This window comes from Delphinapterus leucas, chromosome 4, assembly GCF_059928025.1.
Source record: "Delphinapterus leucas isolate spDelLeu-1000000601 "Yukka" chromosome 4, BTC_Dleu_Yukka2, whole genome shotgun sequence".
NCBI classification, from domain to species: Eukaryota; Metazoa; Chordata; class Mammalia; order Artiodactyla; family Monodontidae; genus Delphinapterus; species Delphinapterus leucas.
In genome coordinates this window covers 82,714,072-82,729,904 of record NC_143132.1, presented here as the reverse complement: position 1 = coordinate 82,729,904, position 15,833 = coordinate 82,714,072, and positions in this window count along the sequence as shown.

The following is a 15,833-nucleotide window of genomic DNA, read 5'->3' as shown; positions in this document are numbered from 1 at the left end:
TGTCCCCTTTCCACCAGTGTGTCCCCATTTGGCTGTGTCCCATCCTGTCATCTGACCTGTGGTCTCTTGAATCTGAAGGGATTGCTCCCCAGCCCTCGGCTGGCCTGGGATGGAGGTGTCGGGGGCTCAGAGCACATACTGGGCAGTCTTTTTTTTTTTTTTTTTTTTAATAACACCTGCCCAGGTACCAGGTACGTGCTTTGGATCTTAGGGTGGAAGGGCTTGTAGGGACTCTCCAGACCATCCGACCACGAGAGAAGGGAAAACAAGGAAAGAGGCAGGAGTGAGTTTTGTTGGAGTGTGGGAGCTTTGAACCAGGCTCTTAGGGGACATCTAGGAGGAGACCCTGAGGAATACCCATCAGAATCCTCAAGCATCCAGACCACTGCCCACTATATCTAGACAGTTCTTAAAATAAACAAGAGAGAAGCAGAGAAATCTTTCCAGTAGAGAGGGGAAAAAACGTGCTGGAGGGCTTCCCTGGTGGCGCAGTGGTTGAGAGTCCGCCTGCCGATGCAGGGGACACGGGTTCGTGCCCCGGTCCAGGAAGATCCCACATGCCGCGGGGCGGCTGAGTCCGTGAGCCGTAGCCGCTGAGCCTGTGCGTCTGGAGCCTGTGCTCCGTCCGCAGCCTGTGCTCCGTCCGCAATGGGAGAGGCCGCAACAGTGAGAGGCCCGCATACCGCAAAAAAACCCAAAAAACAAAAAACAAAAAAAAACAAACAAAAAAACGTGCTGGAGAGAATCCTGAGAGGCAGAACATGCTGGTTACAAACAGGGAGGAGTTTTCAGACCCTCCTCAAGGTGATTGGACAGCCTTTTCCTCCTCTCCCATCCGCTCCATCCCCCCACCCATCCTCTTCCATTATCCTGCCTTCTGGACATCCAAGCACCAGCTTCCCTCCTCCTCCTGGGGTCCTTAGCTAAGGTGGCAGCTGGTAACTGGGTTGGAGAGGGGTGCATTTCTGTCATCGCCTCTTTGGGAGGTATTCCAGGCCTGTGGGACTCCGTGCAGGGACAGTTCCATTCTTAGAGCCAGAATTCCCAGCGAGAGTTCCAGAACCCAGGCTCCCTCAGAGTCCCAGGCCACTCCCAGGGTCTCCGGACTGAGCCAGCTCTGGGGAGAGCCTCCTGTCTGGAGGAGCTCGTCAGAATGAGGTGCCTGACAGTCCACATGGCCTTTCTGCCTGCCCCTCAGACCGGGTGTTTTTCATAGCACCTTCAGTGGAAAGGAAAGCATGTTGTTCTAACTCCAAGGAACTCTGAGCTGTGTAAACAATAGACGTGGAGCTTGGAACAAAAACCACCTGCAGGGCAGACAGAGCTGTACCAGAAATTCCAAAGAGAAGGTGGCTGAGACTCCAATGTTCCAAGGTGGTGTTTAACAGTACTCACGCTCAGATGCTGGTGTGGTGTCAGGTGGCATGGGGTTTCGGCCCGGGGCTGTTGATCTTCCGTTGGAGGGTGGTGGCCCCTTCTCTCTCTCCACCACCCAATGCCTCCTTCACAGGGAGCGTGCACAGGGGGAGGGGAGCGAGCCCAACTGACCTGGAAAACCCGACCAAGGAGGCCTGTGCCAGCTGGGAAGCCAGCTTACTGGTCCTCTCCACCTCCCACAGGCCTATGGGTTCAAGGCCACCCCTTGGGCTGTGGTGGCAGGGCAGAGGTGAGAGGAAGAGGGGATTCGCAAACTAGGTGGTATCTGAAACTGCTCCCAGAAACCCACAGGTAAACTGTGTCCTCAGGGAGCTTCTTCTAAACTGACCTGCCCTCCCTTCTGGCCTCTCCCTCCTCTGAGCCCCAGGGCTGACCTGGGTACCCTCCTCTGTGCCTCACTCTACCCTGTCACCCTCAAACCTTATCTCAAGTCTGTCACCTACCTGCCTCTGTGCCCACTTCCAAATACAGCAGGTGCTCAATAAATCCTTGTTGAACAGAACAGGGTATCTCTAGACAAGGCCTGATATTTGGCACCTCTTCAGGGCTGATGGCTTTAGTGGGTGGCCTGGTCCCCTGGCCGCAGCTGCACTTGGCCTTGGGGGACCAGTTGGGGAGGAGGCCTGGGAGTCAGAGCCGTGGCACCGCCCTCAATCCAGCCACCCGGTGTGTTCCCTGTCACAGCCGGAGCCTATCTCCTCCTCACCAAGCAGGTCTGTGGCTACTGCATTCCCTCCCTGTCAGGCACTGAGGGGATGTGTGTGTGGCCAGGTTGGGGGGAGGGGACTTTAAACAAACAGCCCTGGTCCCAGTCAGTGCCAAGGCTCACCGCATCCCACCACCCCGCACCCCCAGACAGACGCGGCTCGCTGGACCGTGTGACAAGGAGCCGGCAGAATTCATTTAGCAAAAAGAGATTTGGTGCTCTGTCTCCCACTCCCCCGGCCAGACCACATAGTGCCTGGGTACCCCTCCTGCTCTCCCACACGCCTTGGGCCTTTCACCCCCTAATCCTCCAAGTGGGGAGCGGTCACATGGGCCCACAGCTCTCGACAGGAAGCTGTCGGCACTGCTGGCCTGCAGGGCCGGCTCCCTCACCACCGGGAAGGCAGGCTGCCGTCCCCCAGCCTGGCTCACTGAAACCCAACCCCTCTTTCCAGCTGCAGCACGAGAGAGCCCCAGGCCTGGCCTTCCCCGGGGACCCTGCAGCCTGCAGATCTCACGGTCAGGGAATTTTCCCTGCATAGTGTTCCAAGCCGGCAGAGCCTCCGGAACAATGGGCAGGGAGAGACAGCGACCATCTCCCCCCTGCCCCGAACCCCGACCAATCCAGGGAAGGGGAGACCCAGAGGACAGAGACCATCACTCCTGGGGAGGCCCGTGCTTTGGGAAGCAATCCCTGGAGGATCCAGGCCCAGATCAGTTTGGAGCAGTCAGTCCCCAATTCTTCCAGCCCTTTCCTCCCAGGGAGGAAACTCACTTATGCTCGCCCTGACATCCCAGTGGCCATGCATGGTGAGCGACCCTGTGTCAGAGTCAGGCCTGCTCAGAAAGGCCTCCCGTGCTCTGCAGAGAAGGGGATTGTGGCTGGGTAGTGGGGAGGCTCAGGTTCCAGAACAGTCACTAATTCCTTTATCTGGGGAAAAGCCTATTTACAAAAAAAAAAAAAAAAAGGGCTTTTATTGCTTCTAAGAACAGACTGTTCCTCAAACTCAGCTAATAAACGGTTGTCAAGCAGCAGTCCTGGTAACAGTAGAATAGAGTGGAAAGATCCCGTAAAGCCAGGAATGGTTTGAGCCCCAATTTCACCACTTACTGGCCATGGGGCTGGTTCAGCTGGAGGGATCCCCTGAGATACGTTATAAACAGCTCTGAGCCTCATTTTTCTCACCTGTAATATGGGACTATTACTGCCATGCCTGCCTCCATTCATTTAGCGACCATTAAGTACCTATTACGTGTCAGTCATTTAGTTGCTGGAGACTAAAAAATAACAGCATCTCCACCCGAAGGGTCACATCCAATAGTGTGTATGAAGGTGCTTGGAAAACTGAAATGTTGAAATAAATAGATAAGGACCAGCTGTAATGATCTCATTAACTTCCTGCAAATGAGGCTGCTAAAGTGATTTTTAAAGTTCTTAAAAACGGTTTTAGGTAAACCAGACCTGTCTCTGTAATCTGGCCTGCACTATTTATTTGCTTAGCAAACTGTTTCTTCATAGATAGTGTAAAAGGAAAGACTTCAGAACTGTCTGAGGCAGAATGTATCCCAAATTCAGAGTTAGTGGGGTTGCTCTGAATTAATTAGGTCTTTCTGTAGCTTAATGTATAAACCTGGGCTCAGGAAATTTGGCCTTTAAAGCAGGTACCCTTTTCAAATGATGCGGATTTCATGGGACTATTTTAATTTCACTTCAGCTCCATTACCCTTTATGGGCTGCAGGGGTGGTAGGGGGAGAGGGGGGGAGGGATCTGGTGCAAGTCTGCTTCCAAGAACCGCAAAGCAGCCTTCTCCCAACCCAATAAATTCACACTTTCGACCCCTGGCCGGGGGCCTCCTCCAGCCCAGGTGAAGGCAGGTGCGAAGGCTCCCAGTCCTACTTTTGTGGCTGGTTGCCTGCTTGGGTTTCCTTCTTCAACCTCTCACTGGCCCCTCATGGTCTTTGGACCACCCCCCCCAACTTTACTGAGGTATAATTGACAAATAACATTATCTATATTTAAAGTTTACAATGTGATGATCTGATATACATTGTGAAATGATTACCACAGCTAAGTAACATATCTATCAGCTCACATAGGTACCTTTTTTGGGTGATAATACTTAAGATCTCTTAGCAAATTTCAAGTATACAATACAGTGTTATTCACTATAGTCATAGGCTGTGCATCAGGTCCTCAGAACTTATTCATCTTATGACGGAAAGTCTGTGCGCTTTGACCAACATCTCCCATTTCCCCTCATCTCCCAGCCCTTGGCAACTACCAAGGGCTACTACTCTGTTTCTATGAGTTGGACTTTTTTTCTTTAGATTCCACCTGTAGGTTTTACCATAAAATATTTGTCTTTCTATGTCTGAATTATTTCTCTTAGCATAAATGCCCTCCAATTTCATTCATGCTGTTGCAAATGGTAGGATTTCCTTCTTTTTTTAAGGCCACCGTATAAATATATCACATCTTCTTTATCCATTCATTTGTCGACAGACATTTAGGTTGTTTCCATATCTTGGCTTTGTGAATAATGCGGCAATGAACATGGGAGTGCAGATATCTCTTTGACATAGTGATTTCATTTCCTTTGAATATATGCCCAGAGTGGGACTGCTGGATCAAATGTTCTATTTCTAGTTTTTTGAGAAATCTCCATACTGTTTTCCATAGTGGCTGCACCAATTTACATTCCCACCAGCAGTGCAAGAGGGTTCCCTTTCCTCCTCATCCTCACCAACACCTGTTATCTCTTATATTATTATTTTTTTTAAAGAAGATATTGGGGGGTAGGAGTTTATTAATTAATTTATTTATTTTTGCTGTGTTGGGTCTTCGTTTCTGTGCGAGGGCTTTCTCTAGTTGTGGCAAGCGGGGGCCTCTCTTCATCACAGTGCGCGTGCCTCTCAGTATCACGGCCTCTCTTGTTGCGGAGCACAGGCTCCAGACGCGCAGGCTCAGTAGTTGTGGCTCACGGGCCTAGTTGCTCCGCGGCATGTGGTATCCTCCCAGACCAGGGCTCGAACCCGTGTCGCCTGCATTAGCAGGCAGATTCTCAACGAGTGCGCCACCAGGGAAGCCCTATCTCTTATATTTTTGATAATAGACATCTTAACAGCTGTGGGATGATAAGTCACTGTGGTTTTGGTTTGCATTTCCCTGATAATTAATGATGTTGGGTACTTTTGCATATATCTGTTGGCCATTTGTATGTCTTTGGAAAAATGTATATTCAGGTCCTTTGCCCATTTTTTAATAGAGTTATTATTATTTACTATTGAGTTGTAAGAGTTCCTATGTGTTTTGGATATTAAATCATTTTTGGATACATGGTTTGCGAATATTCTCTCCTAATCCACATGTTGCCTTTTCATTCTGTTCATTGTTTCTTTTGCTGTGCAGAAACCTTTTAGTTTGGTGTAGTCCCACTTTATTTTTGCTTTTGTTGCCTGGGCTTTTGGTGTCAACTCCAACGAATAATTGCCAAGAACCAATATCAAGGAGCTTTTCCTCTATATTTCTTCTAGGAGTTTTAAGGACTCAGGTCTTATGTTTAACTCTTGAATCCATTTTGAATTGATTTTTGTGTCTGGGATAGATAGGGGTCCAGTTTCATTCTTTTGCATGTGGCTGTCCAGTTGGACTTCTTATTCTGGCTTGTGGTGGCCTCCAGACTCCCCAGCCATCAGAGTGCCGCCTGGGCTCCAGGTCACTCTCTCATTTAAGAATCTCTTGGCTAATTCTGAAACTCTTCAGCCCACACCTATGGGTCTTTCCCACCTCCTCTTATTACCTGCTCAGTGGGATTCCAGGTCAACTGTCCCTTTAGCCAGTCTAATACCATAGCCCCTAGTCACATGTGACTAGTCTGAACTGAGCACTTGTGGCCAGTCCGAATTGTGCTCTTAGTGTAAAATATATACCAGATTTTGAAGACTCAGGATGAAAAACGTAATGTGAAATATCTCATTATAATTTTTATATTGATAACACATTGCAATAGTAATATTATAGATATATTGCATTAAATCACATATATTAAAAAAATTAATTTCACCTATTTCTTTTTAACTTTTTAATGTGGCTACTAGAAAATCTGAAATTGCATCTCTGGCTCCCATTCGTGGCTCACATTATGCTTCTACTGGACAGTGCTGCTCTAGAGCATCAAGTAGTACAGAAATGCCTGGGCTGGGGCGGTAGGCAGGTTTCAGTGACCTTCCTGACCTTCTGCTTCCCTTTTTTGAAACAGGATTAAAAGTACCTGCTTCAGGTGATCATTGCAAGAACTCAGATGAGTTACCAGTTGTGAGAGCGCCTAGTGTGTACAAGTTAACATAATACATGTTGGTTTCCTTTCCAAATCACGTTTTGAAACACCTCCTAGAGCAGTGGGTCTCCATCTGGGATGCACCCAGATTCACCTGGGCAGTTTTTTTTTTTTTTAAATAAATTTATTTATTTATTTTTAATTTGTTTATTTTTGGCTGCACTGGGTCTCCGTTGCTGTGCGCAGGCTTTCTCTAGTGTGGCAAGCGGGGGCTACTCTTCCTTGTGGCGCGCGGGCTTCTCATTGCAGCGTCTTCTCTTGTTGCGGAGCACAGGCTCTAGGCACGTGGGCTTCAGTAGTAGGGGCACACAGGCTCAGTAGTTGTGGCACAAGGGCTTAGTTGCTCTGAGGCATGTGGGATCTTCCCAGACCAGGGCTCGAACCCGTGTCCCCTGCATTGGCAGGCAGATTCTTTTTTTTTTTTTTAAATTTATTTTTTTTTAATTAATTTATTTTTTCATATAAATCTGATTATTTTTTAAAATTAATTAATTTATTTAATTTTGGCTGTGGTGGGTCTTCGTTTCTGTGCGTGGGCTTTCTCTAGTTGCGGTGAGCAGGGGCCACTCTTCATCACAGTGCGCGGGCCTCTCACTGTTGCGGCCTCTCTTGTTGCGGAGCACAGGCTCCAGGTGCGCAGGCTCAGTAGTTGTGGCTCACGGGCTTTGTTGCTCTGCGGCATGTGGGATCTTCCCAGACCAGGGCTCGAACCCGTGTCCCCTGCATTGGCAGGCAGACCCTCAACCACTGCGCCACCAGGGAAGCCCGGCAGGCAGATTCTTAACCACTGTACCACCAGGGAAGCCCTCACCTGGGCAGTTTTTAAATAAAATGTGCCCAGGCCTGGGTCCCATTCTGGCTTAATTGGTCTGTGAGGCCTGGACATCAGCATAATTTCAAAGCTCCCAGGTGATTCTCATGCCTAGCCAGGGTTGAAAATCCCTGCTCCAGAGCTGTTTGCTCCTTCACCCCTCAATGCTCTGACCCCCTTCCTTTACATAGCGTCCCTATAGCATTTCACATGTGTTTTGTGCTACTTTAATGATAACCTATGTTTCTGAAAGCCTACCAGATGACTGACACTTTACATATATTGTCTCCAATCCTTCCCACAACTCTGCGAGTAAATTAGATTTTACTCTGCGAGTAAAAACCCCATTCTGCAGTTGAGGAATCTGGGGCTTAGAAAGGTTAAAGTAACCTACTTGTTCAATAAGTGGAGGGGAGTCAGGGGGAAGCACTCCACCCAGCTAAGTCTAACTCCAGAGTGCAAGCTATTGACCATGAGACTACACTGTCTTTGTTTTAAATTCTACAGTAACTAGACTGTAAGCTTCCAGGGGCAGGGATGGTTTCTTCTTGTTTGCAGCAGGACTCAAACAATGCATTCAGTAGCCCCTTGATAAATACCTAATAAACCTCAAGAGTATCTGTTTGAGAGCATCCTTGAGCAGGCTGATGGGCTGGGGGCCTAGCTGGGGATGAGGAAGGATTGGTGTCTGTGCTGCTCTCCAGCAGTGGAGCGGGGGCTCTCAGGGCTGCCTTCTGCAGGCAGACCCCTAACAAGTGCAGGAAGGCTCTGGAAAGGACAGCAGGCATCTGACAGAGGCTCCTTGGTTTCCAGTCTAACATTCTTCTACAATCAGTCTCTCCTGGCAACTCTCTGGCCCAGAAGCAATGTTGAGAACCCAGGTTCTGCAGGACCGGGAAGGCAAGGGGCCTGATCTGTGTGGGTCTGAGTTGGTGGCAGGTGCCGCAGCCTTACCCCAGCAGTGCCTCCCTGCCCCACAGGCCCCCTCCCCACTCTGCTGCAACCAAGAGCTACTTGGATTTTCTGGACCAACTCTGAGTCCATATAATTTTATTCTTTTCACAATAGGAGGTTTATTAAAGGTTGAGTAAATGTGATTCAAGTTTTCTACTTTTTAAAAACATTTATTATGTTTTTTGAATTTTATTTTATTTATTTTTTTATACAGCAGGTTCTTATCAGTTATCTATTTTATACATATTGGTGTATATATGTCAGTCCCAATCTCCCAATTCATCCCCCCCCCCCCGCCACTTTCCCCCCTTGGTGTCCATACGTTTGTTCTCTACATCTATGTCTCTATTTCTACTTTTGTAAGGCTTCAGAGACTTAAATCAAGACTTCAAACATTCTTAAATCAGGGGGTAGAAGCCTTTGCCTTGACTCACACAGTGGACTCCCCTACAGTCGTCCAAAAGGAGGACAGGCCAACTGCACAGCAACATGGGAAGGTGATTTTATGTCATGACAAGAGATGGGAAAATCCATCCACATTCTGAAAATGGCATAATAACAGTTATTTTAAAAAATTTTAATAAAAAAGAGGTGAGAGAGCTGGGAAGGAACTACGTGAGAGTGTTACCAGTGATTGTGTTATGGTGGTAAAATTACAGTTAATTCTTTTTCTTCTATTTGTCAAATCTTCTGTAGTATGTCTATGTGACTTTTACAATAAGTGGAAAGAAAAATTATTTGGGGGTGATCTATCCCAACAAAAACCATAGGATTTGATCTGCACTCCGTCGTTCTCGGCCTCAGTCCAGGCCACCTCCCCCTCACTCCTTCCTGGGAGATGATGAGAAAAGATGGGGGAAGCCAGCCAGGCCTTGCCCTGGGGTGAGTACTCCGACATTTTTCCCCCACAGGCAGTCTGGGAGTGGAGGACTGGAGGGCTGCCTCTCCTCAGCCCAACCCGCTCCAGGAGCGGGGTCCTTGGCCTCCATAATCAGGCCCCTGCTGCTCTTCGGGGGCTCCCCGATGCCTCCCCCAGGTTTGGAGCTGAGCGCTGGAGCAGGTCACTTTGGACACCCGTGCCTAGGCACAAGGGCAGGGCAGCTCTGTGGTTTAGTCTGGTGTGTGCAGGCTTGGCGGGGGTTCAGAGGTGCAGTTACTGAGGGTAAACAATTTCCCCTTTCCTCTTAGGCTCTCTCCTCTCCCTGGTGGCTGGGGACCCTACCCAGAAGCTAGCCCAGCCTCGCCCAGCCTGCCATTTTGGGCTGACGGGACAAGCAGGCAATGGGTAGGTCTTTGGACCTAAACAGAACCTGGTTCAAATCTTGTCCAGCTTTGCCACTAAGTTGACGAGCAACCTTGGGAGAATTACGTCCCGTCAGAGCCTCATCTGAAAAGAGGCATAATAACCCCTGGGTGGCAGGGCTGTGATTAGGGTCCAATGGACAGAAAGCACCTAGCACAGGCTCAACAAACAACAGCAGTTATTGTTGGAGCCAGGGAGCTTCTGTGTCCCAGGCCCCTCCTGAGCTGGGCTCTCAGGGCTGAGGCGGGGGGCTGGGGGGGGCATGGTGGGGGCAGGGCGTGGAGCCCTAGATTTGCCTCTAAGGATCAGCCCCTTTTAGTGCTTTGCTCTCTGGCCCTGCCTGCGGGGCTGGCTTTGGGAAAGTCACGTGACTTCAGGCTGCCCCCCCCCCCCCCCCTTAGCCGTCCCTACTCCTCCCTTTCTTTACATCTGCTCGGCTCTGGAGGGGTGAGGTAATCCCTGGGAGAGACTCTCGCTCCTCCTTGGGGTATAATCACTGTCCTGTTGCTGGAGGCTGGATGATGATGGTGAGAGGGCTAACCTCACCCTGGCCCTCCTGCCCTGGCCGTGCCCCATGGCAGGATCGGTCAGGAGACAGAGACTCCAGTCTAGAAGGCTCTCGTGGTGTTCCCCTGAAAACATCCACAGGCTTGGAGGGTATTTCTGAGGGACAATGGCTGTTTTTATAGAGCTTGCAGCACTGTAATAGTAATATTAACCATCGTAATTATTATGTGTGGCACTGCACATGTGTTACAAAGCCCTTTCTCATACCCCATCTTATTTACTCCTCTCAACAAACAACCTCGCGAGGCGGTATTGTTATTATCTCCATTTCAGAAATGAGGCCACTGAGGCCCGACGAGTAAATGATGACCGTAGGTAAGTAATAAGTGATCTCTTCTGACCACAAATCCTAGAGAGTAAACATGGTACACACGGGCTCAATAGCAAGACCCCTGGGGGCTTCTCCCTTTGCTCTGAGTGCCTGCACACACCAGGAGGAGGTCCTTTCTGTTCTCTGTTCAGTAAAGAAAGGGAGAATCTGATTAAAATGGAGGTGGGGAAAACAGAGGGGAGGGAAGGTGATTTTCCCCAGGTTCTGGGTGTGGACTTAACGAGCAGATGCCTCCGTGCTATGGGTGGTGTTTTGAGTGTAGGAAGGTTAGCCGGCTCCACACTAGGTACCTGTGAGGTGGCCCCCGCCAGGACACAGTCCAGTCCTTCCCACAGCCCAGCCACAGCCTTGGAGAAGAGAACAAGGTTCACCTTTGTGGTGCACCCCTGCCCTGCTGGGGAAGAGAAATCTCTGGAAAGGTTTTCCGGGGAGCAAGACCCCCACCCCCACCCTGCCACACTCCTTCCCTGCCCCCACCAACACGGAGTGCTGAGAGGGGCACTTGTCCTGGGGCTGGGTCAAGTGCCATGTCACCTACCTGCTGCTACAGAGAGGCATGGGGGCAGGCTTGCCAAGACCAGCAGGGAGCTGCTGGCAGCCCGCCCAGTCTCCCTTTCCCCATCCCCAGAGAGAGAGGTGGCCCAGGACCCCACCTCCTCAGCACCTGCGAGGCCCAAACCCAGTAACAGCAATTGTGGAGGAAAAGAGCCTTTGGAAAGAAAAAAAAAGAGCTTTTGACTTCCAAATTGCCACCATGTGCTGTGGGGTAGGCAGGAGGCAGGGAAGTCCCCACCAACTGTCCTGAAGCCAGCTGTCGGTTTAGTTTGGCCACTGTCTGTCCCTCTGCCTTTGCGGCCAGCTGTGGGGTGGTACTATTTTCAGCATGAGCGGCAGAGCACAAACGTCCTCCCTGCAGTCAGCCAGCTTCCCCACCTGGAGGACTCGGGGCCCCTCCGCCAGGCGGTGGGCAAGCAGGGCCTCAGACTAGTTCCTGGAAACTTTATGGTCCTTCTCCCTGCTCTGCTCGGTGCCTTCGCCAGGGATTGCTCAGATAATAAGGCACTGTAATAACGGTGACCATTTATTGATCACCTACCATAGGCTAGGCTTCGTGCAAGGCGTTCCATTTACGTTATCTTATGCGTTCCCACTTGGTCCTGCTTGTTCTATACCCTGCTTTAGAAAGAGGTCTGCTATGTAGAGCACAGGTATATTGCTTCTTGTTCATTAAACTTGTGGCTGATAGATTCTTCTCTTAAAACAAACAAACAAACAAAACCCCACATTGTTTTCATGGGGAAAATAGACTTCATTTATATTGCTTTGCTTTGCAGGAAAACCTCCAGAAACCTCAGAGGGCACTACTTCTGCAGACATGTCACCTAAAATTCACTAGTATCTTCCTGGTCCCAGCTGTTCTTCCCTTCAGGGAGGCTGTATTTTAGAGTCTGTTTCTCCAGCCTTTCCCTCCCTTGCTCAACAACTGAGGCCTTTCCTATCAGAGTTGGAGGGGCAGAGGTTCTGGGTCCAGCTATGGACTGGTGGGCCATCAGGGGCCTTGGCAAGCCTCCCCTCCCAGCCACGGGGGCCCTGGAACGCTGCCCCTGCAGGAGCTGCCAGGAGAGTGGAGGGTTTCTGGGAGGGCTGTCGGTGTAGGGTGGGAAAGGGGAACATTTCTCCAGCTGGTGGCAGGAGCTGGCTAGCCAGAGGCCTTGTTCACGGCCCAGTGCAGTGCGGCTCTTGTGTTTATGAGTTTTGTGAGATTTAGAGCGCTCTGTATTAGCCACAGGTTTTTTGGGGTCACATCAAAGGTTAGAAAGCCGTGGAAAGAGTTCTTTCCCCATGAATCACACTTCCCCCAAACTGTAATTCTCTGAGAGGAGCCGGTTTGCTTTATAGAGCTGGCAGGAGAAAGGAGATAACAGGGACTCCTGGGGAGTTTTCCAGAAGAAAACTTCTCTGGAGGACTAGACAAAGAAATTCTCAGTAGAGGAGCCAGAGGGACCAGGTTGATGGACTAGGATTTGGGGATTGGGATGAGGGGGCAACAGGGCTTCAGATGCTGGGGGCCTGGAAGGATTGGGCCCTTGCATTGGGCAACTCCAGGGCACACCCTGCCTTCTGCGGTACACGACCTACACAGCCACATATAGCAGCCCTTTCCTTGCTCCCTCATGGATGGATTGGTTATATCTCTAATGGGCTCCCATAGAATCCTCTAGATGGTCGAAGAATATGATTATCCAGGTGCTTATCTGCACCCCATTCCCAGCCACTTCACAGTTGCACCTTTGAGAACAGGGACCCTAACTTCTTAGCTTTTGTTTTCCAGCCTGACACATAGTTTAAGCTCAGCAAATGTTTGTGGAATGAATGAATAAACATTGTCGAGAGAATTCTTTTAGCATTTAGGGACTGGTATGGCTAACTCAAGTATTAGGAGCCAAGAAGACCTTTGATTTCTTTGAAGAGTAGTATTCAAATACACCAACTCTTTTAAGACCCAAATGGACCACTGCCTGCTTTTAGGAAGCCTCCAGATGAATTTCTGTTTACTTAGTTCCTCCTTCATCTCTCAAACACTAGTCCCTGTCTCAGGCACCATGATGGGATACGCTTGAGAAGCCCACAGTCCTAATGGGGTGACACACACTGGGCCTTACAATGGAGTGGTCAAAACTGTCAAAACGAAGGGCACATGTGGGGCATGTACAGGGGCTACAGGGTTCTAGGAAGGGAGTGGCTCACTCACTGCCAGGATGGCAGGCTTCACAGAGCGGGTGATGGGGGCAGGGGCTGGAGAGCAGACATGGAGGGAAACTGTCTTTGCTCTGCTCTTATCTAGGCTTTGTCTCTCTTGAGCACAAAGAGGTTAAGTGTCTACTCCAGGGTCACATGGCTAATGGGTAGGTCTCAAAGCTGATTCTTCAATGCCATATCCTGTGACCTAGCACCAGCTCTCTCTCTGTGCTTGAGCCCAGGCCTTGATAACCTGTCCGTCCAAAAGCCCCTGTGGCCTCACAGAGCATCTGATGTAAGAGGAGGCCTCAGCCACGGAGTTGATTCCTGAGCCATCCTGATGACATGTCTGGGCCTCTTTTTACCTGTCGTTATCCTGTTAACAATCCAGCTTGTTCTCAGCTCTGCACCTATCTTGCTCAACAGTCTGATGCTCTGCTGACCTACTTGGCAGCTCTCGTGCTTCCTGCTTTGTTCCCCAGGTTCTGCCTGGCAATCGTCCCTGTGGATTATAGCACCTTTGCACCCTTGGGCAGCTGGCTTCCAGGTTATCATGAGGCACTGGGGGCTTCAGTTCCTCCAGGTCAAGGTACACCTCACTCCACCAAGCCTCCTGCACAAACCAAGGCCAAACAGAGTCCCTGCTCCTGCTGCCAGATATCCCCAGCCAGGCTCCTCTGCTAGGACTTCACCTCTTCCCTCAGCTCACCAACAGGGGCACTGCCCATCCCTGCCCCCTGGGCTGCAATAGGAGAGAGGCCATGAGCTCCAAAATCAGACAGACCTGGTTCAACTTCAGCACCTGTCAGTTTTCAGAAGTTCCTTAACTTCACTGAGCCTTATTTTCCCATCTGTAAAATGGGAATAGTAATACCTACCTCACAAAAATATCCCCACAATCTGTACCTGGTACAGGGCTGAGGAAGTGGGAGCTGACATCATCTCCTACGTATAAAAGTTTTTCAAAAGCTCCTCATGTATCTAGGCTTTGGCCCTCTTGAGCACAGAGAGGTTAAGTGTCTACTCCAAGGTCACATGGCTAGTTAGTAGGTCTCAAACCCAATCCTTCAACTCCACATCCTGTGACACACCACCATCTCGCTTTCTGTGCTCAAGCCCCAGCTTTGATAGGTTGTCCAATCTATGGGTCTTTTTTGACCCTGAGATGCACAGAGAAAGCCTGAGTTAGCCCATTTTACAGTGAGGGGACTTGGGCTCAGTGCAAATAAGTGAGTTTCCCTAGGTCGCACTGCTCGTCAGGAGGGAGCTGGGTGAGAACCACTTGATTCTGCATTCTATGGCCTCAAAATAAATCCTTCCCATCTCTCCCCTCCACTGTCAGGGGACCCAGCCCTATTCTGAGAAAGCCTTCTCTCCCCATGATCAGAATGTCTGTGAGTTCAGGCATCATTCTGGCTCTTTCCACGGTCCCAAGCAGACCCTTCAAGTGGAGAACAGTGAGAAGGCCTCTCCGGATAGGTCTTGGGGGATGAGGAACACAGTGCCTGGAGCCCTGGGAAGGAGGAGACTGCTGGCTGAGATCTACTCCTCGTGCCCCTGTGGCAGCCCAGACTCTCCCCCCACCCCAGCCCCTGGCCAGAGCAACCCTGTGGCCAGTTGACGGTGGCCACCCAGCCCCCATCCCCGGGCTGCCAAGGTCGGCAGCCTCACGGCCATGCTGCACAGCTCTGCGCCTCTCCCCCTCAGTTTATTCCTTCCAGATACGCAGTTGCTGCTTTCTATTTGGATCACTTTTCTGTGTTATGGTATTTCGGTTGTTTTTCCACTCCTTCCCCCCATCCCCCTGCCTTTCCCCCATGGCAGGATTCCTGAGAAGACTAGCTTTTGGAAAGAGCTGCAAGCACATCTGCTCTCTGGCTACAGCATTCCAGGAGGGCCCTGTCAGGGGCTCGGCTCTCGGGGAGCCAGGACACGCTGGGCAGCAGAGGCTGGGGGGCAGGGTTCAGGGGCCCTGGCAGTGGAGGCCCGTGGTGGGCCCGCTCCCTGCAGCAGGCAGGGCTGAGCCTCAGGGCCTGGGGGTGCTGCCTAAGCCCTGGGGCAACAGCTCACCAGCTCCCCGGCCCTGCTGGCTGTGACTGTTGGCTCTCTAGGCTCAGATCTGTGTATGCCAGGCTTGGGGTGAGAGAGAAACCAGGAGCCTTGGAAAACACCCTGGCCCTCCATCTCTTTTGTCAGAACCTCTTTGGTCAGCGGTTCTGAAGGGGTGGGGGTCCTGTGTGTGTGTGATCTATGTAGGCGCAGTCGAGCGCGCTAGAGAGTGTGTGCTGATTGCGTGCAGGCTTGGAAGTCACAAGGCCGGGGTTCGATCCCTGACTTCCCACCAAAGGCTGTATGAATCTGGGCAAGTCACCGCAAAGTGGGCATGATAACATGCCTCCCTCCAATGTTGTTGTGAGGGTGAACTGAGTTAACACATGAAAATACTTCCTTGCACATAGTAAGTGCTCAATAAGTATTTTAGCTACCATTATTATACATGCATGGGGGTATGTATGGAGTTTAATAGATTTGGGGTGGTGCTTCTTGGACTTTGGAGTGTGACAGTCACCTGGGAAGCCTGTTAAAAGTGCTGGCTTCTGGGCCTCACTTGCAGAGATTCTGATCCAGCAGGTCTTAGGTGGGCTCAG